The sequence below is a fragment of the Phyllobates terribilis genome, unplaced genomic scaffold (genome assembly GCF_046119375.1).
Source record: "Phyllobates terribilis strain yellow unplaced genomic scaffold, ASM4611937v1 Scaffold_682__1_contigs__length_827410, whole genome shotgun sequence".
Classification (NCBI taxonomy): domain Eukaryota; kingdom Metazoa; phylum Chordata; class Amphibia; order Anura; family Dendrobatidae; genus Phyllobates; species Phyllobates terribilis.
Genome location: NW_027363442.1, coordinates 748,327 through 775,477, shown reverse-complemented (window position 1 = coordinate 775,477; position 27,151 = coordinate 748,327). Strand labels below are relative to the sequence as shown.

At 47.1% G+C, this 27,151-nt stretch overlaps 12 non-coding genes and 4 pseudogenes across 12 annotated transcripts; all 16 read right to left on the bottom strand.

Annotated features, from left to right (window-relative positions):
* Positions 1 to 1,113: 1,113 nt before the first annotated feature.
* LOC141235734 (U2 spliceosomal RNA) lies at positions 1,114 to 1,298 on the bottom strand. The gene has a single exon (XR_012301501.1). It is a non-coding gene; the product is annotated as a U2 spliceosomal RNA (small nuclear RNA).
* A 523-nt stretch (positions 1,299 to 1,821) lies between these two features.
* LOC141235800 (U2 spliceosomal RNA) lies at positions 1,822 to 1,937 on the bottom strand (annotated as a pseudogene).
* Positions 1,938 to 3,052: 1,115 nt separating this feature from the next.
* Positions 3,053 to 3,243, bottom strand: LOC141235642 (U2 spliceosomal RNA). Its single transcript, XR_012301410.1, has one exon. It is a non-coding gene; the product is annotated as a U2 spliceosomal RNA (small nuclear RNA).
* Positions 3,244 to 4,358: 1,115 nt separating this feature from the next.
* On the bottom strand, positions 4,359 to 4,549 carry LOC141235641 (U2 spliceosomal RNA). The gene has a single exon (XR_012301409.1). It is a non-coding gene; the product is annotated as a U2 spliceosomal RNA (small nuclear RNA).
* Positions 4,550 to 5,664: 1,115 nt separating this feature from the next.
* On the bottom strand, positions 5,665 to 5,849 carry LOC141235733 (U2 spliceosomal RNA). The gene has a single exon (XR_012301500.1). It is a non-coding gene; the product is annotated as a U2 spliceosomal RNA (small nuclear RNA).
* Positions 5,850 to 6,372: 523 nt separating this feature from the next.
* LOC141235799 (U2 spliceosomal RNA) lies at positions 6,373 to 6,488 on the bottom strand (annotated as a pseudogene).
* Positions 6,489 to 7,603: 1,115 nt separating this feature from the next.
* LOC141235640 (U2 spliceosomal RNA) lies at positions 7,604 to 7,794 on the bottom strand. The gene has a single exon (XR_012301408.1). It is a non-coding gene; the product is annotated as a U2 spliceosomal RNA (small nuclear RNA).
* A 1,112-nt stretch (positions 7,795 to 8,906) lies between these two features.
* Positions 8,907 to 9,097, bottom strand: LOC141235698 (U2 spliceosomal RNA). Its single transcript, XR_012301465.1, has one exon. It is a non-coding gene; the product is annotated as a U2 spliceosomal RNA (small nuclear RNA).
* Positions 9,098 to 10,212: 1,115 nt separating this feature from the next.
* On the bottom strand, positions 10,213 to 10,398 carry LOC141235777 (U2 spliceosomal RNA). Its single transcript, XR_012301536.1, has one exon. It is a non-coding gene; the product is annotated as a U2 spliceosomal RNA (small nuclear RNA).
* Positions 10,399 to 11,192: 794 nt separating this feature from the next.
* On the bottom strand, positions 11,193 to 11,284 carry LOC141235808 (U2 spliceosomal RNA; annotated as a pseudogene).
* Positions 11,285 to 12,399: 1,115 nt separating this feature from the next.
* On the bottom strand, positions 12,400 to 12,590 carry LOC141235639 (U2 spliceosomal RNA). The gene has a single exon (XR_012301407.1). It is a non-coding gene; the product is annotated as a U2 spliceosomal RNA (small nuclear RNA).
* Positions 12,591 to 13,705: 1,115 nt separating this feature from the next.
* LOC141235740 (U2 spliceosomal RNA) lies at positions 13,706 to 13,900 on the bottom strand. The gene has a single exon (XR_012301506.1). It is a non-coding gene; the product is annotated as a U2 spliceosomal RNA (small nuclear RNA).
* A 3,447-nt stretch (positions 13,901 to 17,347) lies between these two features.
* Positions 17,348 to 17,524, bottom strand: LOC141235809 (U2 spliceosomal RNA; annotated as a pseudogene).
* A 1,115-nt stretch (positions 17,525 to 18,639) lies between these two features.
* Positions 18,640 to 18,829, bottom strand: LOC141235767 (U2 spliceosomal RNA). The gene has a single exon (XR_012301528.1). It is a non-coding gene; the product is annotated as a U2 spliceosomal RNA (small nuclear RNA).
* A 6,172-nt stretch (positions 18,830 to 25,001) lies between these two features.
* Positions 25,002 to 25,193, bottom strand: LOC141235729 (U2 spliceosomal RNA). Its single transcript, XR_012301496.1, has one exon. It is a non-coding gene; the product is annotated as a U2 spliceosomal RNA (small nuclear RNA).
* Positions 25,194 to 26,309: 1,116 nt separating this feature from the next.
* On the bottom strand, positions 26,310 to 26,500 carry LOC141235638 (U2 spliceosomal RNA). Its single transcript, XR_012301406.1, has one exon. It is a non-coding gene; the product is annotated as a U2 spliceosomal RNA (small nuclear RNA).
* Positions 26,501 to 27,151: the final 651 nt, after the last annotated feature.

The following is a 27,151-nucleotide window of genomic DNA, read 5'->3' as shown; positions in this document are numbered from 1 at the left end:
CCAGAATTGGTTTCAAACTACGGAGCCACCCAAGGATCCTGAAAAGTCCATTTGTGGAGATGAGCTCCTGGACTCCCGTTAAGAAGACATGTTGTCAACCTCTAGATCCCTTACATGCCTGCACTTTTCGGCTTGCTGCTGCTGCAATCCACGCGTTTTAGATCTGCATAACTCCACCTCTTTAAACACAGCACCTTCACCCCCTGCTGTTCCCACCCGCCTCAAAACTGTTGGAAGGGAGGAGAACCAATTAAGGCGGGGGGTGGGGTGGAACGAGCAGCTGTCTACCCTTAGCAGGAGGGCTCCTGATTACATACCTCTCCTGCTGCTGCTGCTGCTGGCTGTCCAGCAGCAGACTGAAGGTGGCTGCTGCTGTGCACAGGTATATAAAGGCTCAGAGCCTATTATGACACGCGCAGCCAGCGTTCCATTGCCACATTCCATCTACTGCAGGCAGGATACCTGGCTGGCTGAATGTCGCTGAGAAGCTCACAGAGACCGCCATAAGCAACAGTTTAACAGAATGCCACAGACTAATCAACCAAACTTTTTGGGTTGGGTTCTCTTTTATAGTCTGCAGGCATTAAATGAAAGAAGTCAGTGTTCCAGCAGAAGGAGACAACGTTTCAGAAAAGGCATTGTAGCAAACCAAAAAAGAAATTTTAAGCGCAGCAGAGTAACCAGCGCACATACCTGTTAGCTCAGGTGAGTTTAAAAGGCTGCTGTTGATAACAAGGGCATTTGCTAAATAGATGGTGTGTGTGCAACAATATACTGAAAGGTCAATTATATTGTGCAGCTTATCTCACCACCTGTAGTTATTTAGGTGAAAGCTCCAAAATGCTTGCCTAATATGTCTGTTTATCCAAAAGGAAGTAAAAAGGGAGAGCTAGAAAGATAGCATTGCATCACATTACATGGCAATGCAATGCACAGTTGCTGAAGTTGAACCAAAATGAGCTTGTAATCTGGCTTCTGCAACTTTGAACATGAAAAATCCAATGAGGAGAAGAAAAGCAAAGCCAAAGAGTCCATCCCAAAATCCGACAAACAAGCAAAATGAACAAAAAACATTGAATTCAATTCTTTCTGATTTTAGAAACTGCATTAAAGAAGGGGTGCACCGGTCCTGGAGATACTGCAATACCAGGTCAATGCGTGGAGTGGACAGAGCAAGCTCTTTTTCCATCTCCCTGTTCTAAAAATCCATTTAATATATGGTCCCCAGATAGGGGACGTATCAGATATTAAACTGATAAGAACAGATTTTTTTTTGATTGAAGCTGCATCCAAGGCACTGAGAAATGTGACCGAAGTCACACCAAAACAGCGCACGAGGCGAGGATTCATGTGGACCCTTCCGGAGCAGAGGGTCCCCAATAAACCATCCCCATCCCTCCGAGCCAGAAGGCCACAGCGAGGGTCAGGGATCTCCGATGCTCTCCCTAGCCGAAGCCGGAGAAGAGCCGTTTTCGTGCTCCCAGCTTCCATCTAGGCTGCCACCCTAGTGGAGCTGGAGCTTGTGTTGGTTTCTCAGCCCAAAGCTGACCGGACCTCCGACCGGGTTTATAAAAATTCCCCTTCCTAGCCCGGAGGCCAGGAATAGGGGGGGTTGCTCAGAAAGTATGATTGGCAAAGGTGCGGCGTGCTACGAAGCCAAGTCTTTCTGGGGTTCCCAGTCCCAGTAAGCTTGGACTCCCACCAGGGCGCCTACTCCTGGGGCACATTGCTCCAAAGCCCTCACACTTACCCAGCCTAGTGACTTCAATCCTGGAGGGCCATGTTTTCCATCAGATAACTCTATGAGCCACCTGGCGTACTAACAAGTGCACCAAACCAGTGTGTAATATGCATCAATTTACTAGGGCAGCCCAAGGACAAAACTGCCTTTTCAAAAGATACTACACTTGATCTTAGCCAAAAGGCCGAGAAGCGATAACCAGAATTGGTTTCAAACTACGGAGCCACCCAAGGATCCTGAAAAGTCCATTTGTGGAGATGAGCTCCTGGACTCCCGTTAAGAAGACATGTTGTCAACCTCTAGATCCCTTACATGCCTGCACTTTTCGGCTTGCTGCTGCTGCAATCCACGCGTTTTAGATCTGCATAACTCCACCTCTTTAAACACAGCACCTTCACCCCCTGCTGTTCCCACCCGCCTCAACACCGTTGGAAGGGAGGAGAACCAATTAAGGCGGGGGGTGGGGTGGAACGAGCAGCTGTCTACCCTTAGCAGGAGGGCTCCTGATTACATACCTCTCCTGCTGCTGCTGCTGCTGGCTGTCCAGCAGCAGACTGAAGGTGGCTGCTGCTGTGCACAGGTATATAAAGGCTCAGAGCCTATTATGACACGCGCAGCCAGCGTTCCATTGCCACATTCCATCTACTGCAGGCAGGATACCTGGCTGGCTGAATGTCGCTGAGAAGCTCACAGAGACCGCCATAAGCAACAGTTTAACAGAATGCCACAGACTAATCAACCAAACTTTTTGGGTTGGGTTCTCTTTTATAGTCTGCAGGCATTAAATGAAAGAAGTCAGTGTTCCAGCAGAAGGAGACAACGTTTCAGAAAAGGCATTGTAGCAAACCAAAAAAGAAATTTTAAGCGCAGCAGAGTAACCAGCGCACATACCTGTTAGCTCAGGTGAGTTTAAAAGGCTGCTGTTGATAACAAGGGCATTTGCTAAATAGATGGTGTGTGTGCAACAATATACTGAAAGGTCAATTATATTGTGCAGCTTATCTCACCACCTGTAGTTGTTTAGGTGAAAGCTCCAAAATGCTTGCCTAATATGTCTGTTTATCCAAAAGGAAGTAAAAAGGGAGAGCTAGAAAGATAGCATTGCATCACATTACATGGCAATGCAATGCACAGTTGCTGAAGTTGAACCAAAATGAGCTTGTAATCTGGCTTCTGCAACTTTGAACATGAAAAATCCAATGAGGAGAAGAAAAGCAAAGCCAAAGAGTCCATCCCAAAATCCGACAAACAAGCAAAATGAACAAAAAACATTGAATTCAATTCTTTCTGATTTTAGAAACTGCATTAAAGAAGGGGTGCACCGGTCCTGGAGATACTGCAATACCAGGTCAATGCGTGGAGTGGACAGAGCAAGCTCTTTTTCCATCTCCCTGTTCTAAAAATCCATTTAATATATGGTCCCCAGATAGGGGACGTATCAGATATTAAACTGATAAGAACAGATACTACACTTGATCTTAGCCAAAAGGCCGAGAAGCGATAACCAGAATTGGTTTCAAACTACGGAGCCACCCAAGGATCCTGAAAAGTCCATTTGTGGAGATGAGCTCCTGGACTCCCGTTAAGAAGACATGTTGTCAACCTCTAGATCCCTTACATGCCTGCACTTTTCGGCTTGCTGCTGCTGCAATCCACGCGTTTTAGATCTGCATAACTCCACCTCTTTAAACACAGCACCTTCACCCCCTGCTGTTCCCACCCGCCTCAACACCGTTGGAAGGGAGGAGAACCAATTAAGGCGGGGGGTGGGGTGGAACGAGCAGCTGTCTACCCTTAGCAGGAGGGCTCCTGATTACATACCTCTCCTGCTGCTGCTGCTGCTGGCTGTCCAGCAGCAGACTGAAGGTGGCTGCTGCTGTGCACAGGTATATAAAGGCTCAGAGCCTATTATGACACGCGCAGCCAGCGTTCCATTGCCACATTCCATCTACTGCAGGCAGGATACCTGGCTGGCTGAATGTCGCTGAGAAGCTCACAGAGACCGCCATAAGCAACAGTTTAACAGAATGCCACAGACTAATCAACCAAACTTTTTGGGTTGGGTTCTCTTTTATAGTCTGCAGGCATTAAATGAAAGAAGTCAGTGTTCCAGCAGAAGGAGACAACGTTTCAGAAAAGGCATTGTAGCAAACCAAAAAAGAAATTTTAAGCGCAGCAGAGTAACCAGCGCACATACCTGTTAGCTCAGGTGAGTTTAAAAGGCTGCTGTTGATAACAAGGGCATTTGCTAAATAGATGGTGTGTGTGCAACAATATACTGAAAGGTCAATTATATTGTGCAGCTTATCTCACCACCTGTAGTTATTTAGGTGAAAGCTCCAAAATGCTTGCCTAATATGTCTGTTTATCCAAAAGGAAGTAAAAAGGGAGAGCTAGAAAGATAGCATTGCATCACATTACATGGCAATGCAATGCACAGTTGCTGAAGTTGAACCAAAATGAGCTTGTAATCTGGCTTCTGCAACTTTGAACATGAAAAATCCAATGAGGAGAAGAAAAGCAAAGCCAAAGAGTCCATCCCAAAATCCGACAAACAAGCAAAATGAACAAAAAACATTGAATTCAATTCTTTCTGATTTTAGAAACTGCATTAAAGAAGGGGTGCACCGGTCCTGGAGATACTGCAATACCAGGTCAATGCGTGGAGTGGACAGAGCAAGCTCTTTTTCCATCTCCCTGTTCTAAAAATCCATTTAATATATGGTCCCCAGATAGGGGACGTATCAGATATTAAACTGATAAGAACAGATACTACACTTGATCTTAGCCAAAAGGCCGAGAAGCGATAACCAGAATTGGTTTCAAACTACGGAGCCACCCAAGGATCCTGAAAAGTCCATTTGTGGAGATGAGCTCCTGGACTCCCGTTAAGAAGACATGTTGTCAACCTCTAGATCCCTTACATGCCTGCACTTTTCGGCTTGCTGCTGCTGCAATCCACGCGTTTTAGATCTGCATAACTCCACCTCTTTAAACACAGCACCTTCACCCCCTGCTGTTCCCACCCGCCTCAACACTGTTGGAAGGGAGGAGAACCAATTAAGGCGGGGGGTGGGGTGGAACGAGCAGCTGTCTACCCTTAGCAGGAGGGCTCCTGATTATATACCTCTCCTGCTGCTGCTGCTGCTGGCTGTCCAGCAGCAGACTGAAGGTGGCTGCTGCTGTGCACAGGTATATAAAGGCTCAGAGCCTATTATGACACGCGCAGCCAGCGTTCCATTGCCACATTCCATCTACTGCAGGCAGGATACCTGGCTGGCTGAATGTCGCTGAGAAGCTCACAGAGACCGCCATAAGCAACAGTTTAACAGAATGCCACAGACTAATCAACCAAACTTTTTGGGTTGGGTTCTCTTTTATAGTCTGCAGGCATTAAATGAAAGAAGTCAGTGTTCCAGCAGAAGGAGACAACGTTTCAGAAAAGGCATTGTAGCAAACCAAAAAAGAAATTTTAAGCGCAGCAGAGTAACCAGCGCACATACCTGTTAGCTCAGGTGAGTTTAAAAGGCTGCTGTTGATAACAAGGGCATTTGCTAAATAGATGGTGTGTGTGCAACAATATACTGAAAGGTCAATTATATTGTGCAGCTTATCTCACCACCTGTAGTTATTTAGGTGAAAGCTCCAAAATGCTTGCCTAATATGTCTGTTTATCCAAAAGGAAGTAAAAAGGGAGAGCTAGAAAGATAGCATTGCATCACATTACATGGCAATGCAATGCACAGTTGCTGAAGTTGAACCAAAATGAGCTTGTAATCTGGCTTCTGCAACTTTGAACATGAAAAATCCAATGAGGAGAAGAAAAGCAAAGCCAAAGAGTCCATCCCAAAATCCGACAAACAAGCAAAATGAACAAAAAACATTGAATTCAATTCTTTCTGATTTTAGAAACTGCATTAAAGAAGGGGTGCACCGGTCCTGGAGATACTGCAATACCAGGTCAATGCGTGGAGTGGACAGAGCAAGCTCTTTTTCCATCTCCCTGTTCTAAAAATCCATTTAATATATGGTCCCCAGATAGGGGACGTATCAGATATTAAACTGATAAGAACAGATTTTTTTTTGATTGAAGCTGCATCCAAGGCACTGAAAAATGTGACCGAAGTCACACCAAAACAGCGCACGAGGCGAGGATTCATGTGGACCCTTCCGGAGGAGAGGGTCCCCAATAAACCATCCCCATCCCTCCGAGCCAGAAGGCCACAGCGAGGGTCAGGGATCTCCGATGCTCTCCCTAGTCGAAGCCGGAGAAGAGCCGTTTTCGTGCTCCCAGCTTCCATCTAGGCTGCCACCCTAGTGGAGCTGGAGCCTGTGTTGGTTTCTCAGCCCAAAGCTGACCTGACCTCCGACCGGGTTTATAAAAATTCCCCTTCCTAGCCCGGAGGCCAGGAATAGGGGGGGTTGCTCAGAAAGTATGATTGGCAAAGGTGCGGCGTGCTACGAAGCCAAGTCTTTCTGGGGTTCCCAGTCCCAGTAAGCTTGGACTCCCACCAGGGCGCCTACTCCTGGGGCACATTGCTCCAAAGCCCTCACACTTACCCAGCCTAGTGACTTCAATCCTGGAGGGCCATGTTTTCCATCAGATAACTCTATGAGCCACCTGGCGTACTAACAAGTGCACCAAACCAGTGTGTAATATGCATCAATTTACTAGGGCAGCCCAAGGACAAAACTGCCTTTTCAAAAGATACTACACTTGATCTTAGCCAAAAGGCCGAGAAGCGATAACCAGAATTGGTTTCAAACTACGGAGCCACCCAAGGATCCTGAAAAGTCCATTTGTGGAGATGAGCTCCTGGACTCCCGTTAAGAAGACATGTTGTCAACCTCTAGATCCCTTACATGCCTGCACTTTTCGGCTTGCTGCTGCTGCAATCCACGCGTTTTAGATCTGCATAACTCCACCTCTTTAAACACAGCACCTTCACCCCCTGCTGTTCCCACCCGCCTCAACACCGTTGGAAGGGAGGAGAACCAATTAAGGCGGGGGGTGGGGTGGAACGAGCAGCTGTCTACCCTTAGCAGGAGGGCTCCTGATTACATACCTCTCCTGCTGCTGCTGCTGCTGGCTGTCCAGCAGCAGACTGAAGGTGGCTGCTGCTGTGCACAGGTATATAAAGGCTCAGAGCCTATTATGACACGCGCAGCCAGCGTTCCATTGCCACATTCCATCTACTGCAGGCAGGATACCTGGCTGGCTGAATGTCGCTGAGAAGCTCACAGAGACCGCCATAAGCAACAGTTTAACAGAATGCCACAGACTAATCAACCAAACTTTTTGGGTTGGGTTCTCTTTTATAGTCTGCAGGCATTAAATGAAAGAAGTCAGTGTTCCAGCAGAAGGAGACAACGTTTCAGAAAAGGCATTGTAGCAAACCAAAAAAGAAATTTTAAGCGCAGCAGAGTAACCAGCGCACATACCTGTTAGCTCAGGTGAGTTTAAAAGGCTGCTGTTGATAACAAGGGCATTTGCTAAATAGATGGTGTGTGTGCAACAATATACTGAAAGGTCAATTATATTGTGCAGCTTATCTCACCACCTGTAGTTATTTAGGTGAAAGCTCCAAAATGCTTGCCTAATATGTCTGTTTATCCAAAAGGAAGTAAAAAGGGAGAGCTAGAAAGATAGCATTGCATCACATTACATGGCAATGCAATGCACAGTTGCTGAAGTTGAACCAAAATGAGCTTGTAATCTGGCTTCTGCAACTTTGAACATGAAAAATCCAATGAGGAGAAGAAAAGCAAAGCCAAAGAGTCCATCCCAAAATCCGACAAACAAGCAAAATGAACAAAAAACATTGAATTCAATTCTTTCTGATTTTAGAAACTGCATTAAAGAAGGGGTGCACCGGTCCTGGAGATACTGCAATACCAGGTCAATGCGTGGAGTGGACAGAGCAAGCTCTTTTTCCATCTCCCTGTTCTAAAAATCCATTTAATATATGGTCCCCAGATAGGGGACGTATCAGATATTAAACTGATAAGAACAGATACTACACTTGATCTTAGCCAAAAGGCCGAGAAGCGATAACCAGAATTGGTTTCAAACTACGGAGCCACCCAAGGATCCTGAAAAGTCCATTTGTGGAGATGAGCTCCTGGACTCCCGTTAAGAAGACATGTTGTCAACCTCTAGATCCCTTACATGCCTGCACTTTTCGGCTTGCTGCTGCTGCAATCCACGCGTTTTAGATCTGCATAACTCCACCTCTTTAAACACAGCACCTTCACCCCCTGCTGTTCCCACCCGCCTCAACACCGTTGGAAGGGAGGAGAACCAATTAAGGCGGGGGGTGGGGTGGAACGAGCAGCTGTCTACCCTTAGCAGGAGGGCTCCTGATTACATACCTCTCCTGCTGCTGCTGCTGCTGGCTGTCCAGCAGCAGACTGAAGGTGGCTGCTGCTGTGCACAGGTATATAAAGGCTCAGAGCCTATTATGACACGCGCAGCCAGCGTTCCATTGCCACATTCCATCTACTGCACGCAGGATACCTGGCTGGCTGAATGTCGCTGAGAAGCTCACAGAGACCGCCATAAGCAACAGTTTAACAGAATGCCACAGACTAAACAACCAAACTTTTTGGGTTGGGTTCTCTTTTATAGTCTGCAGGCATTAAATGAAAGAAGTCAGTGTTCCAGCAGAAGGAGACGTTTCAGAAAAGGCATTGTAGCAAACCAAAAAAGAAATTTTAAGCGCAGCAGAGTAACCAGCGCACATACCTGTTAGCTCAGGTGAGTTTAAAAGGCTGCTGTTGATAACAAGGGCATTTGCTAAATAGATGGTGTGTGTGCAACAATATACTGAAAGGTCAATTATATTGTGCAGCTTATCTCACCACCTGTAGTTATTTAGGTGAAAGCTCCAAAATGCTTGCCTAATATGTCTGTTTATCCAAAAGGAAGTAAAAAGGGAGAGCTAGAAAGATAGCATTGCATCACATTACATGGCAATGCAATGCACAGTTGCTGAAGTTGAACCAAAATGAGCTTGTAATCTGGCTTCTGCAACTTTGAACATGAAAAATCCAATGAGGAGAAGAAAAGCAAAGCCAAAGAGTCCATCCCAAAATCCGACAAACAAGCAAAATGAACAAAAAACATTGAATTCAATTCTTTCTGATTTTAGAAACTGCATTAAAGAAGGGGTGCACCGGTCCTGGAGATACTGCAATACCAGGTCAATGCGTGGAGTGGACAGAGCAAGCTCTTTTTCCATCTCCCTGTTCTAAACATCCATTTAATATATGGTCCCCAGATAGGGGACGTATCAGATATTAAACTGATAAGAACAGATACTACACTTGATCTTAGCCAAAAGGCCGAGAAGCGATAACCAGAATTGGTTTCAAACTACGGAGCCACCCAAGGATCCTGAAAAGTCCATTTGTGGAGATGAGCTCCTGGACTCCCGTTAAGAAGACATGTTGTCAACCTCTAGATCCCTTACATGCCTGCACTTTTCGGCTTGCTGCTGCTGCAATCCACGCGTTTTAGATCTGCATAACTCCACCTCTTTAAACACAGCACCTTCACCCCCTGCTGTTCCCACCCGCCTCAACACCGTTGGAAGGGAGGAGAACCAATTAAGGCGGGGGGTGGGGTGGAACGAGCAGCTGTCTACCCTTAGCAGGAGGGCTCCTGATTACATACCTCTCCTGCTGCTGCTGCTGCTGGCTGTCCAGCAGCAGACTGAAGGTGGCTGCTGCTGTGCACAGGTATATAAAGGCTCAGAGCCTATTATGACACGCGCAGCCAGCGTTCCATTGCCACATTCCATCTACTGCACGCAGGATACCTGGCTGGCTGAATGTCGCTGAGAAGCTCACAGAGACCGCCATAAGCAACAGCTTAACAGAATGCCACAGACTAATCAACCAAACTTTTTGGGTTGGGTTCTCTTTTATAGTCTGCAGGCATTAAATGAAAGAAGTCAGTGTTCCAGCAGAAGGAGACAACGTTTCAGAAAAGGCATTGTAGCAAACCAAAAAAGAAATTTTAAGCGCAGCAGAGTAACCAGCGCACATACCTGTTAGCTCAGGTGAGTTTAAAAGGCTGCTGTTGATAACAAGGGCATTTGCTAAATAGATGGTGTGTGTGCAACAATATACTGAAAGGTCAATTATATTGTGCAGCTTATCTCACCACCTGTAGTTATTTAGGTGAAAGCTCCAAAATGCTTGCCTAATATGTCTGTTTATCCAAAAGGAAGTAAAAAGGGAGAGCTAGAAAGATAGCATTGCATCACATTACATGGCAATGCAATGCACAGTTGCTGAAGTTGAACCAAAATGAGCTTGTAATCTGGCTTCTGCAACTTTGAACATGAAAAATCCAATGAGGAGAAGAAAAGCAAAGCCAAAGAGTCCATCCCAAAATCCGACAAACAAGCAAAATAAACAAAAAACATTGAATTCAATTCTTTCTGATTTTAGAAACTGCATTAAAGAAGGGGTGCACCGGTCCTGGAGATACTGCAATACCAGGTCAATGCGTGGAGTGGACAGAGCAAGCTCTTTTTCCATCTCCCTGTTCTAAAAATCCATTTAATATATGGTCCCCAGATAGGGGACGTATCAGATATTAAACTGATAAGAACAGATTTTTTTTTTTTTTTTTTTTTTGAAAGCCCGAATTCGTGTACAAAACCCGAGTGCGCTTAAAAAAGTGACAAGTGCCACAAAAAAAGTGCACTAGGATGCTGGTCTTCTTGAAACCCTCTCCAAAAGGAGAAGGGTCCCCCAAACCATTCCCCGTCCCTCCGAGCCAAAAGGCCACAGCGAGGAACAGGGACAAAAAGCCACCTCCAGCCGAAGCCAGAGGCGACCCAATCTTACCCCCAGCACCTGCCCGAGTTCTCACCCGAACAAGGCACTGGGAGCTAAAGACTGTGCTCCCCTCCCGGAAGAGGGGAGCCAACAACGCTCTCCTCCCGAAAGAGGAGAGCCAGGGGGGTTCAGGGGGGAGCGGAACCTGATGGCCACACACTCCCCCCCTAGACCTGCCAAGAGAGGAACCCGTAAGGGAACCGCATCCCGACAAAATCCTAGTAGGACGTGACACACGTGAATAAGTGGACACACAGTGACAAAGAAATTAAATAAATAGTGAAGGTTTCACAGTATAATACTGCCCGGACCTTCGACCGGGAATTGAAAAATTCCCCATCCTAAGGCCAGAAGGCCCGGAATAAGGGTGTGTGCGAAGAAAGAAAATTTGAAGTGCTTGTGCAAATGTGCCATAAACTCAAGTGGGGTTCCCAATCCCAGTGAGTTAAGGCACCCCAGGGTCACCACTCCTGGGGCACTTCACACTTCGGGCTTTCGATCTTCCCCGGCCCAATGGCGTCGATCCTGGGGGGCCATGCTTTCCACTAGATGACTATATTAGCCACCTGGCGTACTAACAAGCGCCTAAACCCCAGTGTGCATAATGTATCAATCTACTAGGGCGGCCAACATCCAAAACCGCCTTTTCGAAAGATACTACACTTGATCTTAGCCAAAAGGCCGAGAAGCGATAACCAGAATTGGTTTCAAACTACGGAGCCACCCAAGGATCCTGAAAAGTCCATTTGTGGAGATGAGCTCCTGGACTCCCGTTAAGAAGACATGTTGTCAACCTCTAGATCCCTTACATGCCTGCACTTTTCGGCTTGCTGCTGCTGCAATCCACGCGTTTTAGATCTGCATAACTCCACCTCTTTAAACACAGCACCTTCACCCCCTGCTGTTCCCACCCGCCTCAACACCGTTGGAAGGGAGGAGAACCAATTAAGGCGGGGGGTGGGGTGGAACGAGCAGCTGTCTACCCTTAGCAGGAGGGCTCCTGATTACATACCTCTCCTGCTGCTGCTGCTGCTGGCTGTCCAGCAGCAGACTGAAGGTGGCTGCTGCTGTGCACAGGTATATAAAGGCTCAGAGCCTATTATGACACGCGCAGCCAGCGTTCCATTGCCACATTCCATCTACTGCAGGCAGGATACCTGGCTGGCTGAATGTCGCTGAGAAGCTCACAGAGACCGCCATAAGCAACAGTTTAACAGAATGCCACAGACTAATCAACCAAACTTTTTGGGTTGGGTTCTCTTTTATAGTCTGCAGGCATTAAATGAAAGAAGTCAGTGTTCCAGCAGAAGGAGACAACGTTTCAGAAAAGGCATTGTAGCAAACCAAAAAAGATATTTTAAGCGCAGCAGAGTAACCAGCGCACATACCTGTTAGCTCAGGTGAGTTTAAAAGGCTGCTGTTGATAACAAGGGCATTTGCTAAATAGATGGTGTGTGTGCAACAATATACTGAAAGGTCAATTATATTGTGCAGCTTATCTCACCACCTGTAGTTATTTAGGTGAAAGCTCCAAAATGCTTGCCTAATATGTCTGTTTATCCAAAAGGAAGTAAAAAGGGAGAGCTAGAAAGATAGCATTGCATCACATTACATGGCAATGCAATGCACAGTTGCTGAAGTTGAACCAAAATGAGCTTGTAATCTGGCTTCTGCAACTTTGAACATGAAAAATCCAATGAGGAGAAGAAAAGCAAAGCCAAAGAGTCCATCCCAAAATCCGACAAACAAGCAAAATGAACAAAAAACATTGAATTCAATTCTTTCTGATTTTAGAAACTGCATTAAAGAAGGGGTGCACCGGTCCTGGAGATACTGCAATACCAGGTCAATGCGTGGAGTGGACAGAGCAAGCTCTTTTTCCATCTCCCTGTTCTAAAAATCCATTTAATATATGGTCCCCAGATAGGGGACGTATCAGATATTAAACTGATAAGAACAGATACTACACTTGATCTTAGCCAAAAGGCCGAGAAGCGATAACCAGAATTGGTTTCAAACTACGGAGCCACCCAAGGATCCTGAAAAGTCCATTTGTGGAGATGAGCTCCTGGACTCCCGTTAAGAAGACATGTTGTCAACCTCTAGATCCCTTACATGCCTGCACTTTTCGGCTTGCTGCTGCTGCAATCCACGCGTTTTAGATCTGCATAACTCCACCTCTTTAAACACAGCACCTTCACCCCCTGCTGTTCCCACCCGCCTCAACACCGTTGGAAGGGAGGAGAACCAATTAAGGCGGGGGGTGGGGTGGAACGAGCAGCTGTCTACCCTTAGCAGGAGGGCTACTGATTACATACCTCTCCTGCTGCTGCTGCTGCTGGCTGTCCAGCAGCAGACTGAAGGTGGCTGCTGCTGTGCACAGGTATATAAAGGCTCAGAGCCTATTATGACACGCGCAGCCAGCGTTCCATTGCCACATTCCATCTACTGCAGGCAGGATACCTGGTTGGCTGAATGTCGCTGAGAAGCTCACAGAGACCGCCATAAGCAACAGTTTAACAGAATGCCACAGACTAATCAACCAAACTTTTTGGGTTGGGTTCTCTTTTATAGTCTGCAGGCATTAAATGAAAGAAGTCAGTGTTCCAGCAGAAGGAGACAACGTTTCAGAAAAGGCATTGTAGCAAACCAAAAAAGAAATTTTAAGCGCAGCAGAGTAACCAGCGCACATACCTGTTAGCTCAGGTGAGTTTAAAAGGCTGCTGTTGATAACAAGGGCATTTGCTAAATAGATGGTGTGTGTGCAACAATATACTGAAAGGTCAATTATATTGTGCAGCTTATCTCACCACCTGTAGTTATTTAGGTGAAAGCTCCAAAATGCTTGCCTAATATGTCTGTTTATCCAAAAGGAAGTAAAAAGGGAGAGCTAGAAAGATAGCATTGCATCACATTACATGGCAATGCAATGCACAGTTGCTGAAGTTGAACCAAAATGAGCTTGTAATCTGGCTTCTGCAACTTTGAACATGAAAAATCCAATGAGGAGAAGAAAAGCAAAGCCAAAGAGTCCATCCCAAAATCCGACAAACAAGCAAAATGAACAAAAAACATTGAATTCAATTCTTTCTGATTTTAGAAACTGCATTACAGAAGGGGTGCACCGGTCCTGGAGATACTGCAATACCAGGTCAATGCGTGGAGTGGACAGAGCAAGCTCTTTTTCCATCTCCCTGTTCTAAAAATCCATTTAATATATGGTCCCCAGATAGGGGACGTATCAGATATTAAACTGATAAGAACAGATTTTTTTTGATTGAATATATCTTTTATTAGCACAAAAAATAAGTTAACAGACAGTGTACAGTGCCGCAGCCCAGTACACACAGAATTCTACATCATATTTACATAGCATGAGGATACGACGCACTAACTAGACACATCACACCCCTATGCTACACAAAACACTTAATCTGAAAGAAAAAGCATGTCAATCAATACAGTACGACGAACCGTGATAAGGGATGGGGATTGGGAAAAAGGGGATGGGGAGGGGAAAATCACAGGCCCGAAGCTTTATTGAAAGACAAGACACATAAGGGGAGAGGGGGAGGAGGGGTTTAGTCCTCGTCCTCGTCCTCCGGACCGTCCATGATGGAATAGTCTCTGAGCAGGCTGTGGATCAGCCTGCGGCAGTCCTGGATGGACATCCTCTCCCTCCTCAAGATGAGCCGGTTCCTGGCGACCCAAACGGCATCCTTGAAGCAGTTCATAAGGCGCCAAGCCTCCTGGATGGCTCCGACGGTATGAACCCCAGGGAAGAGTCCGTAAAGCACAGAATGGTGCGATAGGCTCGCCCTGGGGACAGAGTTCCTCAGGTCGTCCTCAAGTGCAGTCAATAGGCGCTGTGCAAATCCGCAGTCCCAAAAAGTGTGCAAAGATGTTTCCTCCACGAAGGGGCACCTTGGGCAGTACCGGGTCTTGCACAGGTTCCGGGCATGCATGAATGACCGGACGGGCAGTCCGCCCTGAATCGCCATCCACGACAAGTCCTTGTGCCCGTTGGTCAGCCTGTCAGACGACACATTTGTCCACACAGTCTCCAGCGTGTCCTGGTGAAGTCCTATGATGTTCTCCACGTCATCCTTGGCTCTGATTAGCTTGTGGATAGTTTTGGGCTTCCACAAGTCGGGCTTGAGTCCCTCCAGTTGATGCTCCCCCACAAATCGAACGACGTCTCCGTAGAACCATGGCGTCGTCCAGTTGTAGGGGAAGGAGCTGTCCCACTTGTCCCAGCCGAGTCGCCTCCAAAGAGGAAGCAGGAAGAAGCGAGACATGGACCTGCCCGCGGAGCCATTCTTGACTTGCAAAGTCCGGCGGACACAATCACACACAAAAGAGGATCGCAGGAGGGTGGGGATATCTGGAACGCCCTTCCCACCCTTGCGAGGCTCCTTGTACATGACGGCCCGCCTGACTCTGTCCATCTTGGATCCCCAGACAAAGTGAAACACTGTCCTGGTAATGGCCCTGCACACAGTGACGTGTGGGGGCCAGGCCTGCGCCGTGTACTGCAAGACGGGCAGGACCTCATTACGCAGGACGAGTGCCTTACCCTCACAAGTGAGGTGTCTGAGGCTCCAGAGTCCGATCCGTTGCTTCACCTTGGCCAAGCGTTCTTGCCAGGACTTGAGGGCCGCTCCTTCCTTCCCGAACCAGACTCCCAGCACCTTGAGGAAATCCGGTTGAATGTTGAAGGGGAAGGGGGCGGAGGAGGCCGGCTGCCAAACCCCGAAGAGCATGGCTTCCGACTTCCTGCAGTTGACTTTGGCCCCTGAAGCCCGGCCGAACCTCTCACACGTCTGGACGAGGGCGTCGACTGAACCACGATCAGCGCAGAAGACGGTGACGTCGTCCATGTAGAGCGAGCACTTGACCTCGTGTCGTCCCGGACCCGGTGCGGTGATCCCTCTGATCTCTCCATTCTGCCGGATAGCCTCTGCGAAGAGTTCTATAACACAAACAAAAAGAAGAGGTGATAGAGGGCAGCCTTGTCTGACCCCAGAGAGGACAGGGAAGGGGTCAGTCTTCCAGCCGTTCACCAACACCGAGCTGTGGATATCAAAATACATCAGACGGACATACGAACAAAACATGTTACCCAAACCTAACCGGTGCAGAGCTCGGCCCATGAACTCGTGGGAAACCCGGTCGAAGGCCTTCTCCTGATCCAAGGAGACCAGGGCCGCGTGTGCGCGGCGGACCTTGATGTACTCGACCGTGTCCCGCACGAGAGCGAGGCTGTCTGCGATGCGACGTCCAGGGATGCCGCAGGTCTGGTCCGGGTGGATGATCCGTCCGATGACCGTCTTAAGTCGTGTCGCCATCGTCTTGGCCAGGATCTTGTAGTCCACGTTGAGCAGAGTGATGGGACGCCAATTCCTCAGGTCGCACCTCTCTCCCTTCCGCTTGTACAGGATCGTGACCATTCCTTCCCTCAAAGATGGAGGCATTCTACCCTTCACCACCATCTCCTCGTACAGGTCCAACAGGTCCGGACAGATGAGGTCTCCCAGCGCTACATAGAGCTCCGCTGGAAGACCATCACTGCCCGGGGTCCTGCCGGTCCTAAAGGATTTAGCGGCAGAGAGCAATTCGCCCACCATCAGAGGTTTGTCCAAGGCTGCCGTGCCTGCAGGATCAAGATGGTTAGTGATACCTGACAGGAACTTATCAGCAGCGTCGGGGTCGGTAGTCTTGTGGGAGTAGAGTTCGCTGTAGAAGTCGCTGACGACCCTCATCACGTCCTCCTTCCCACGTCGCATGTTTCCGCTCTCGTCTCGCAGCTCGTTCAGGGGCGTGTGACCGGCATGAAGTTTCCTGAAAAAGAATGAGTTACATTTCTCACCCTTCTCCAGATTCTCCACTTTGGAACGGAAGATGATTCGCTTGGACTCCTCCTCAAAGTGCCTTTTCAGGCTCTTCTTGGTCTCCTCCAGCTCCTCCCTCACGTCCCAGCCGCAGTGAAGAAGGTCCTGCAGCGACCGCAGCTCGCGCTGCAGCCCTCTGAAGTCCCTCCTCTTCTCACACGCCTGTTGTCGACCCTTGGCCTGAAAGAAACAGCGAAACTCAAGTTTAACATATTCCCACCAATCAGAGACTGTTTGGAAGCTACCCTTGTAGGACTGCCACATTGCGTAGGCTGCTCTCAGCTCCTCCACGACTTCATCCTGAGCCAGCAGAGCACAATTCAGCTTCCAGGAGCCGGGGCCGGACGGAAAACCGTCGCCGAGGACACCTTGTAAGTGAATGGCTCTGTGGTCGGAGAAGAAGCAGGAGACCATCGAGTGCCTACTCTGCCTGACTGCCCGAGAGGTGAACACAAAGTCAATCCTGGAGTGGAGTGAGCCATCGGGTCGGCTCCACGAATAGTTCGTGGAGCAACTCCCCATGGAGCCCACCACGTCCTGAAGAGAGGCCTCGGTTACCATCTCGATGAGCAGCTTGGACGTGATGTCCAACTTGGCAGATGTGCCAGAACTACGACCGTCCTCCTCGATGGGGCAGTTGAAATCCCCGGCCATCACTAAGGTCCTGGTGGTGGCAAGCTGAAGCCGCAGGGTCTGGAAAAGCTCCAAACGCTCATTCTTCAGTGGGGACGCATACACGTTGATGAACCTGACAGGTTCTCCTGCCCAGTTGCCATCTACAACAAGAGCCCTGCCGCAGATGAGCTCCTGGACGGACTCAAGCGTGAATGCGCCCCCCCTGATCAGAATTGCGACCCCCGCAGACTTGCAGTCACCCCCACCGGACCAGTAGGATGGACCGTGGGACCACTCCCTGGCCAGATGTTTGAAGGACCTAGAGGAGGGAAGGGAACATTCCTGCAACATATAAACATCACACAACTGGGAAGTAAGGAAGGCATAAATACTACACTTGATCTTAGCCAAAAGGCCGAGAAGCGATAACCAGAATTGGTTTCAAACTACGGAGCCACCCAAGGATCCTGAAAAGTCCATTTGTGGAGATGAGCTCCTGGACTCCCGTTAAGAAGACATGTTGTCAACCTCTAGATCCCTTACATGCCTGCACTTTTCGGCTTGCTGCTGCTGCAATCCACGCGTTTTAGATCTGCATAACTCCACCTCTTTAAACACAGCACCTTCACCCCCTGCTGTTCCCACCCGCCTCAACACCGTTGGAAGGGAGGAGAACCAATTAAGGCGGGGGGTGGGGTGGAACGAGCAGCTGTCTACCCTTAGCAGGAGGGCTCCTGATTACATACCTCTCCTGCTGCTGCTGCTGCTGGCTGTCCAGCAGCAGACTGAAGGTGGCTGCTGCTGTGCACAGGTATATAAAGGCTCAGAGCCTATTATGACACGCGCAGCCAGCGTTCCATTGCCACATTCCATCTACTGCAGGCAGGATACCTGGCTGGCTGAATGTCGCTGAGAAGCTCACAGAGACCGCCATAAGCAACAGTTTAACAGAATGCCACAGACTAATCAACCAAACTTTTTGGGTTGGGTTCTCTTTTATAGTCTGCAGGCATTAAATGAAAGAAGTCAGTGTTCCAGCAGAAGGAGACAACGTTTCAGAAAAGGCATTGTAGCAAACCAAAAAAGAAATTTTAAGCGCAGCAGAGTAACCAGCGCACATACCTGTTAGCTCAGGTGAGTTTAAAAGGCTGCTGTTGATAACAAGGGCATTTGCTAAATAGATGGTGTGTGTGCAACAATATACTGAAAGGTCAATTATATTGTGCAGCTTATCTCACCACCTGTAGTTATTTAGGTGAAAGCTCCAAAATGCTTGCCTAATATGTCTGTTTATCCAAAAGGAAGTAAAAAGGGAGAGCTAGAAAGATAGCATTGCATCACATTACATGGCAATGCAATGCACAGTTGCTGAAGTTGAACCAAAATGAGCTTGTAATCTGGCTTCTGCAACTTTGAACATGAAAAATCCAATGAGGAGAAGAAAAGCAAAGCCAAAGAGTCCATCCCCAAATCCGACAAACAAGCAAAATGAACAAAAAACATTGAATTCAATTCTTTCTGATTTTAGAAACTGCATTAAAGAAGGGGTGCACCGGTCCTGGAGATACTGCAATACCAGGTCAATGCGTGGAGTGGACAGAGCAAGCTCTTTTTCCATCTCCCTGTTCTAAAAATCCATTTAATATATGGTCCCCAGATAGGGGACGTATCAGATATTAAACTGATAAGAACAGATCAGGTTTCAACATATTTTATTATGTGCGTAAAAGATGGTTTACAATCAAAAACAGCAACACAAATACATTATTAAAACACAGAATTCCACCCATAAAAACCCCATATACGATTAGCATCCCTCCTCCCAATACATTTGACATCCCTCAAGTAATAAATATACATCTGACTAAAAGCAATTTTAAGACAATCCTTCACAGAAATAGCATCACGTTTAAAAAGTAAAATATTGCGTGCGTTCCAAAGGGCGTCTTTAAAACAGTTAATCATACACCAACATATACAATACTGTTGAGGGGTCGGACATTTAAAAAGGCCATATAAAACATATTCATGGTTAAAATCTCTTAAACCGCAAGTCCATTTTAAAAGAATCCCAACTTTGTGCCAAAGTTCCTGTGCAAACGGGCAATTCCACATAAGGTGCAAGGTGGTTTCGTCATTAACACATGAGTCTCTGGGGCATTTGGCTCTGGCCACCAGGCCTCTCCTGTGTTGAAACTCTCTGGTGGGGAGGCACTGGTGGACCACCATCCATGCGATGTCCTTATGTCCATTTGCTAAAAATTTTCCGAAGACATTCTTCCAAACTTGCTTCGACCTCTCTTCTGAGAAATTTACTATGGGGGTCACATCTTCATTCCTCCTCAGAAAAGATAAAAGCTTCTTGCGGTCTTTAAAAATGTCCATATTAAAATCACCAAGGCTATAAAATCGAACAGTCTTTTCTAAGATTGCTTGGTGTTTGGGGGGGCATAGTAAAACAGGGGAATTCAACGACAACTTAAACCATCTTTTAAAAATCATCCCACAAGTATATTTTAAAAAATAACTTAGCGCACTATTACCATTAAAATGTTTGAAACAAAAGCAGAAATAATTTAAATACAAATAAATATGTAAATCGGGGACATCCCTTCCGCCGTTCATTTTATTCTTCCTCATTATTTCTCGCCTTAATTTTTCCATTTTGGAGTTCCATAAAAACATAAAGATCATCCTAGTCATTTTTTTAATTAAAACATCAGAGGGGGGGTACACCATAGCTATATACAGTATGAGGGGTAACAACACTGATTTTATAATTAAAATTTTCCCCTCCATTGTTAGGGACCTCAAACCCCAAAATGATATTTTCTTTGACATTTTTTCTATGACATTCTCCCAGCTTTGAGTTCCCACATTCTCCTCGTTAAAAACAACTCCAAGAATTTTTACATTGTCTCGTTTTATAGTGAGCTGCGGGAGTTGGGCGGTGTCCCAGGATCCCAAAGTCAGACATTCAGATTTATTTAAATTAAGTTTAAACCCGGATGCCTGGGAAAAAAATTCAATGCGCAACACCGCCCTCCGGAGGGAAGCAGGGTCCACGCACACAACCGTCACGTCATCCATGTAGCCAAAGACTCTCACATCACTGCCACCTCCGCCAGGAACAGGAACCCCTCTAATCACTTTGTCTTTCCTTATTGCGCTCAGCAGGGGCTCCATGGCGCAGATGAACAGGATGGGCGACAAGGGGCATCCCTGCTTCACTCCGGACTCAAGGGGAACTCCATCTGTTAAAAAGCCATTAAGAGAAATTTGACTAAAACAATTTTTATATAAAATCTTAATACAATTTAAAAGCATATTAGGGATACCCATTCTTTTTAAAACTCTAAAAAGAAATCTATGAGAGACTCTATCGAAAGCTTTTTCAAAATCTAGGGCTAAAAGAGCTACATTTTGACCCCGGTCTCTGGAATACCAAATTACATCCCTTAATACGTTTAAAACCTCTGAAATACTTCTGCCTGGTACACTACAAACCTGCTCAGGCTGGATTAGTTTGGCAATGACATTCCTGAGCCGGTTTGCAACCACCTTAGCAAGTACCTTGTAATCGACGTTTAGGAGAGTTATGGGTCTCCAATTCGCTAGAGCACTGCGATCACCTTTTTTATATATCAAAGACACCACTCCTCTCCTCCACGAAAATGGCAACTGTTCACAAATAAAAACTTCTTTAAAAAGCATAAAAAGGTCCTCTTTTAAAATGTCCCAAAAAGTAAGATAAAACTCTACAGGTAGTCCGTCACACCCAGGTGCTTTACCCTTAGAGAAACTTTTAAAAACATAAAATAATTCCTCTAAAACAATATCGCGTTCTAAAAACTCCTGGTCTGTAAAATTTAACTTAAAATCGAGATCATTAAGAGCATCAGATAAAAAGGACCCATCTATACACTTTTTACTAAAAAGATGCTTATAAAAGTTAAAAGTAGCATTCAACATTCCCTGCATAGATGTTTCACCCTCTAGATTTGTGATCACTTCTCTTTTATCCATGACTTTTTTGAAGAAGAAGCGAGAGCACTTCTCCCCCTCCTCCAAGTGCTGCAATCTAGAGTTAAAAATAATCTCTTTCCCCTTTGTGTCTATGCAGTTCTGAATTTCAGTTTTTAGGCCAGCAATATCATCTCCCACCTCCACCCCTAGCTCTTTGAATTTAAAAAGTGTTTGTAGTTTGGTGTTAAGATCACTAAAACATCTTTTTTTCTCTCTAGCTTTACGTCTCCCTGCTTTTATAAAAAACATTCTGACTTTTTTTTTCAAATTTTCCCACCAGGTTACCATAGGGGCATCAGAAGGTTTTTGTCGCCGCCAGGCTTGATAGGCTTTACCAAAGTCTTGTCGAATCAGAGGGTCCTCCAGCAGGTAAGTACTTAGACGCCAGAGGCCCCTGTTGACCCTCTGTTCATCCCGGTATTCTAGGTGCACCTCCAAGCCCTTATGGTCAGAAAATATATTTGATGTTAAAACACATTTTACAGGGTTAAAATCATCTGATAGGAAAATAAAATCGATCCTGGAGGACACCCCTCTTCCGGACCACGTATAACCAGGGTCCGTCGGCAGGAGTGACCTCCACGCATCGCATAATTTAAAATCAGTTATAAAATCTTTCAATAGATGACATGACTTATCCAATTTGCGTAAAGGGTCACCCCCCGCTCGTTGTTCACTAGCACAAAGACAATTAAAATCACCCCCTACGATCAGGGGAGATGACCCAGTACAGTACAATGGCAATATCCCAAATAAATTAATTCTCTCTTGCTTATCAGGGGAAGCATAAACATTCATTACACGTAGGGTAAAACCATTAAATTTAAAATGCACTAAAACCACTCTGCCTGGTACTATTTCTGTGACAGTATTTATAGCAATATTTCTCCCACGACAGAGGAAGCCCACCCCCGCTGACTTGTTGTCATTGGAGCCAGACCAGATGGAGGGCCCCAGTCTCCAATCTGTCTTGATGTCATTATAATTTAGTGCATGTTGTATCCCGCATTCCTGTAATAAACATATGTCAAAGTCAGTGGTTTCTAAGTACTTAAATAGAGCAGCCCTACGAACTGGGCTCTTTAATGACCTCACATTCAGTGAGACAAGTCTTAATGTGGGCATTCATAGGTCAGGGTGGTGGATCTTCCATGAGGACACCTGACTCAAAGCCCTGTATGCCAAATTGCTCCAGGACATCCGGGCTAGAGGACCCAAATGACTCGATATTCTGTGAGCCGGCGGTTGCCCCCTCGTAGGTCACGGTTCCCAGCCACATTCCAGGAGACGCTGGGGCTTCGACATTCCGTCTCTTTTTCGGGGCAGACTCCACTAGGTCACTGGTGCAGTCCTCCTCTTCCTCCACCTCCTCCAGGGGGAGAGACTGGTCCATCAGGATAAGATCACCAACACAGATTCCCTGATGTTCGTCACCTAGAAGCAAAGCCCCCTCATCTGGCTGGCTAATCGCCCTGGAAGATCCTGAGGCCATCGCTGCGTGGTCCCCTGTAGCCAACCGCACAGGGGCACCACCCTCCAGCCCAACAGGATCGGTATCGGGAACCATCGACACGGAGGATACCCTCCCAGAAGGAGGACCCCTCCGCTCCGGTCCATGCGAGGTCCGCCCATCGTTAAGGGACTTCGATGCAGAGGCCGCCCCAGTGGGGCCTCCGGCTCCCTGCTCCATCCCAGCCTTCTCGCCCTTCGAACCGCCCTCCGACGCCGGCCCGCCAGTGAAGACCGGCGGGCGCATCGGCTCAGCTGCAGAAGATGCAGCTTCTGCGTAAGTCCTGGTCCTGGTCCTGTTGGGGCATCCTCGGAACATGTGCCCCGCCTCACCACAAAGATTGCATTTCCTCCCAGCGGGACAGTCCTTCATTAAATGTCCGTAACAGCTGCAATTATTGCAGCGGTCTACTTTCCTGCCCGTGCAGGACGTTTGGGTATGACCCATTTGTCCACAGTTCCTGCAACATACCGGCATTCCAGGGTAAAATAAGTAGCCTCTGCTCTTACCGATCACAAATGTTGAGGGAGGGTGTAGCATTCCTCCCACTCCGCTTGGGTCCCTCTTTAGACGGGCCATGTACCTCCTCTTGCCGCACCAGAAGCCTACCGCGTTCTTCACAGTGCCCAGGTATCTCAGATCATCACAATAACGGATAAGGTAGGTCGAGATGTCTGCAGCCTCCACAAAGGGGTTCGGGAAATGCACCACGATAGGGATCTCGTCATAGGCATACAAGAGACAAAAGGTTAGTCCATCCAATTCATCTAAGTAGTTTTTCTCATTTACCTTTTGTACGAGTTGGTGACAGCATCCCTGGCTCTTGAAGGTGATGGTGTAAGTCCCCTTGTACTCATTGTCCTGGAAGCAGAATATGTCTTCCCGCCGAAACTCCAGAACTCCAAGCAGAATCCTATGGCAGATGTAGTCCAAGTTCTTCTCCGTCCTCGATCCTGCTCCAACTTCAATCCTCACGGTGTTCCGCATCCGGGCATCACCCGATGAATATGTGAGCGTTGCCGGCATCCTTCACTCAGGAACGTACCGACTCTTCTCTCTGAAAGGCGCAAGCCTTCATGGGATCCCTTCCCGTTGCTCCCGGACTAATCCTTCCTCCCAATAGCAGCAGGGGGGTTAAGTCCCTCCGAAGAGGAACGATCCCCCCAGGCCGAGAGAAAGGGTACCAAGAGCACCTCACAGGCAAGACCACACAGGTAAACCTGATAGATCGTGCCAAAAGGCCGAGAAGCGATAACCAGAATTGGTTTCAAACTACGGAGCCACCCAAGGATCCTGAAAAGTCCATTTGTGGAGATGAGCTCCTGGACTCCCGTTAAGAAGACATGTTGTCAACCTCTAGATCCCTTACATGCCTGCACTTTTCGGCTTGCTGCTGCTGCAATCCACGCGTTTTAGATCTGCATAACTCCACCTCTTTAAACACAGCACCTTCACCCCCTGCTGTTCCCACCCACCTCAACACCGTTGGAAGGGAGGAGAACCAATTAAGGCGGGGGGTGGGGTGGAACGAGCAGCTGTCTACCCTTAGCAGGAGGGCTCCTGATTACATACCTCTCCTGCTGCTGCTGCTGCTGGCTGTCCAGCAGCAGACTGAAGGTGGCTGCTGCTGTGCACAGGTATATAAAGGCTCAGAGCCTATTATGACACGCGCAGCCAGCGTTCCATTGCCACATTCCATCTACTGCAGGCAGGATACCTGGCTGGCTGAATGTCGCTGAGAAGCTCACAGAGACCGCCATAAGCAACAGTTTAACAGAATGCCACAGACTAATCAACCAAACTTTTTGGGTTGGGTTCTCTTTTATAGTCTGCAGGCATTAAATGAAAGAAGTCAGTGTTCCAGCAGAAGGAGACAACGTTTCAGAAAAGGCATTGTAGCAAACCAAAAAAGAAATTTTAAGCGCAGCAGAGTAACCAGCGCACATACCTGTTAGCTCAGGTGAGTTTAAAAGGCTGCTGTTGATAACAAGGGCATTTGCTAAATAGATGGTGTGTGTGCAACAATATACTGAAAGGTCAATTATATTGTGCAGCTTATCTCACCACCTGTAGTTATTTAGGTGAAAGCTCCAAAATGCTTGCCTAATATGTCTGTTTATCCAAAAGGAAGTAAAAAGGGAGAGCTAGAAAGATAGCATTGCATCACATTACATGGCAATGCAATGCACAGTTGCTGAAGTTGAACCAAAATGAGCTTGTAATCTGGCTTCTGCAACTTTGAACATGAAAAATCCAATGAGGAGAAGAAAAGCAAAGCCAAAGAGTCCATCCCAAAATCCGACAAACAAGCAAAATGAACAAAAAACATTGAATTCAATTCTTTCTGATTTTAGAAACTGCATTAAAGAAGGGGTGCACCGGTCCTGGAGATACTGCAATACCAGGTCAATGCGTGGAGTGGACAGAGCAAGCTCTTTTTCCATCTCCCTGTTCTAAAAATCCATTTAATATATGGTCCCCAGATAGGGGACGTATTAGATATTAAACTGATAAGAACAGATACTACACTTGATCTTAGCCAAAAGGCCGAGAGCGATAACCAGAATTGGTTTCAAACTATGGAGCCACCCAAGGATCCTGAAAAGTCCATTTGTGGAGATGAGCTCCTGGACTCCCGTTAAGAAGACATGTTGTCAACCTCTAGATCCCTTACATGCCTGCACTTTTCGGCTTGCTGCTGCTGCAATCCACGCGTTTTAGATCTGCATAACTCCACCTCTTTAAACACAGCACCTTCACCCCCTGCTGTTCCCACCCGCCTCAACACCGTTGGAAGGGAGGAGAACCAATTAAGGCGGGGGGTGGGGTGGAACGAGCAGCTGTCTACCCTTAGCAGGAGGGCTCCTGATTACATACCTCTCCTGCTGCTGCTGCTGCTGCTGGCTGTCCAGCAGCAGACTGAAGGTGGCTGCTGCTGTGCACAGGTATATAAAGGCTCAGAGCCTATTATGACACGCGCAGCCAGCGTTCCATTGCCACATTCCATCTACTGCAGGCAGGATACCTGGCTGGCTGAATGTCGCTGAGAAGCTCACAGAGACCGCCATAAGCAACAGTTTAACAGAATGCCACAGACTAATCAACCAAACTTTTTGGGTTGGGTTCTCTTTTATAGTCTGCAGGCATTAAATGAAAGAAGTCAGTGTTCCAGCAGAAGGAGACAACGTTTCAGAAAAGGCATTGTAGCAAACCAAAAAAGAAATTTTAAGCGCAGCAGAGTAACCAGCGCACATACCTGTTAGCTCAGGTGAGTTTAAAAGGCTGCTGTTGATAACAAGGGCATTTGCTAAATAGATGGTGTGTGTGCAACAATATACTGAAAGGTCAATTATATTGTGCAGCTTATCTCACCACCTGTAGTTATTTAGGTGAAAGCTCCAAAATGCTTGCCTAATATGTCTGTTTATCCAAAAGGAAGTAAAAAGGGAGAGCTAGAAAGATAGCATTGCATCACATTACATGGCAATGCAATGCACAGTTGCTGAAGTTGAACCAAAATGAGCTTGTAATCTGGCTTCTGCAACTTTGAACATGAAAAATCCAATGAGGAGAAGAAAAGCAAAGCCAAAGAGTCCATCCCAAAATCCGACAAACAAGCAAAATGAACAAAAAACATTGAATTCAATTCTTTCTGATTTTAGAAACTGCATTAAAGAAGGGGTGCACCGGTCCTGGAGATACTGCAATACCAGGTCAATGCGTGGAGTGGACAGAGCAAGCTCTTTTTCCATCTCCCTGTTCTAAAAATCCATTTAATATATGGTCCCCAGATAGGGGACGTATCAGATATTAAACTGATAAGAACAGATACTACACTTGATCTTAGCCAAAAGGCCGAGAAGCGATAACCAGAATTGGTTTCAAACTACGGAGCCACCCAAGGATCCTGAAAAGTCCATTTGTGGAGATGAGCTCCTGGACTCCCGTTAAGAAGACATGTTGTCAACCTCTAGATCCCTTACATGCCTGCACTTTTCGGCTTGCTGCTGCTGCAATCCACGCGTTTTAGATCTGCATAACTCCACCTCTTTAAACACAGCACCTTCACCCCCTGCTGTTCCCACCCACCTCAACACCGTTGGAAGGGAGGAGAACCAATTAAGGCGGGGGGTGGGGTGGAACGAGCAGCTGTCTACCCTTAGCAGGAGGGCTCCTGATTACATACCTCTCCTGCTGCTGCTGCTGCTGGCTGTCCAGCAGCAGACTGAAGGTGGCTGCTGCTGTGCACAGGTATATAAAGGCTCAGAGCCTATTATGACACGCGCAGCCAGCGTTCCATTGCCACATTCCATCTACTGCAGGCAGGATACCTGGCTGGCTGAATGTCGCTGAGAAGCTCACAGAGACCGCCATAAGCAACAGTTTAACAGAATGCCACAGACTAATCAACCAAACTTTTTGGGTTGGGTTCTCTTTTATAGTCTGCAGGCATTAAATGAAAGAAGTCAGTGTTCCAGCAGAAGGAGACAACGTTTCAGAAAAGGCATTGTAGCAAAC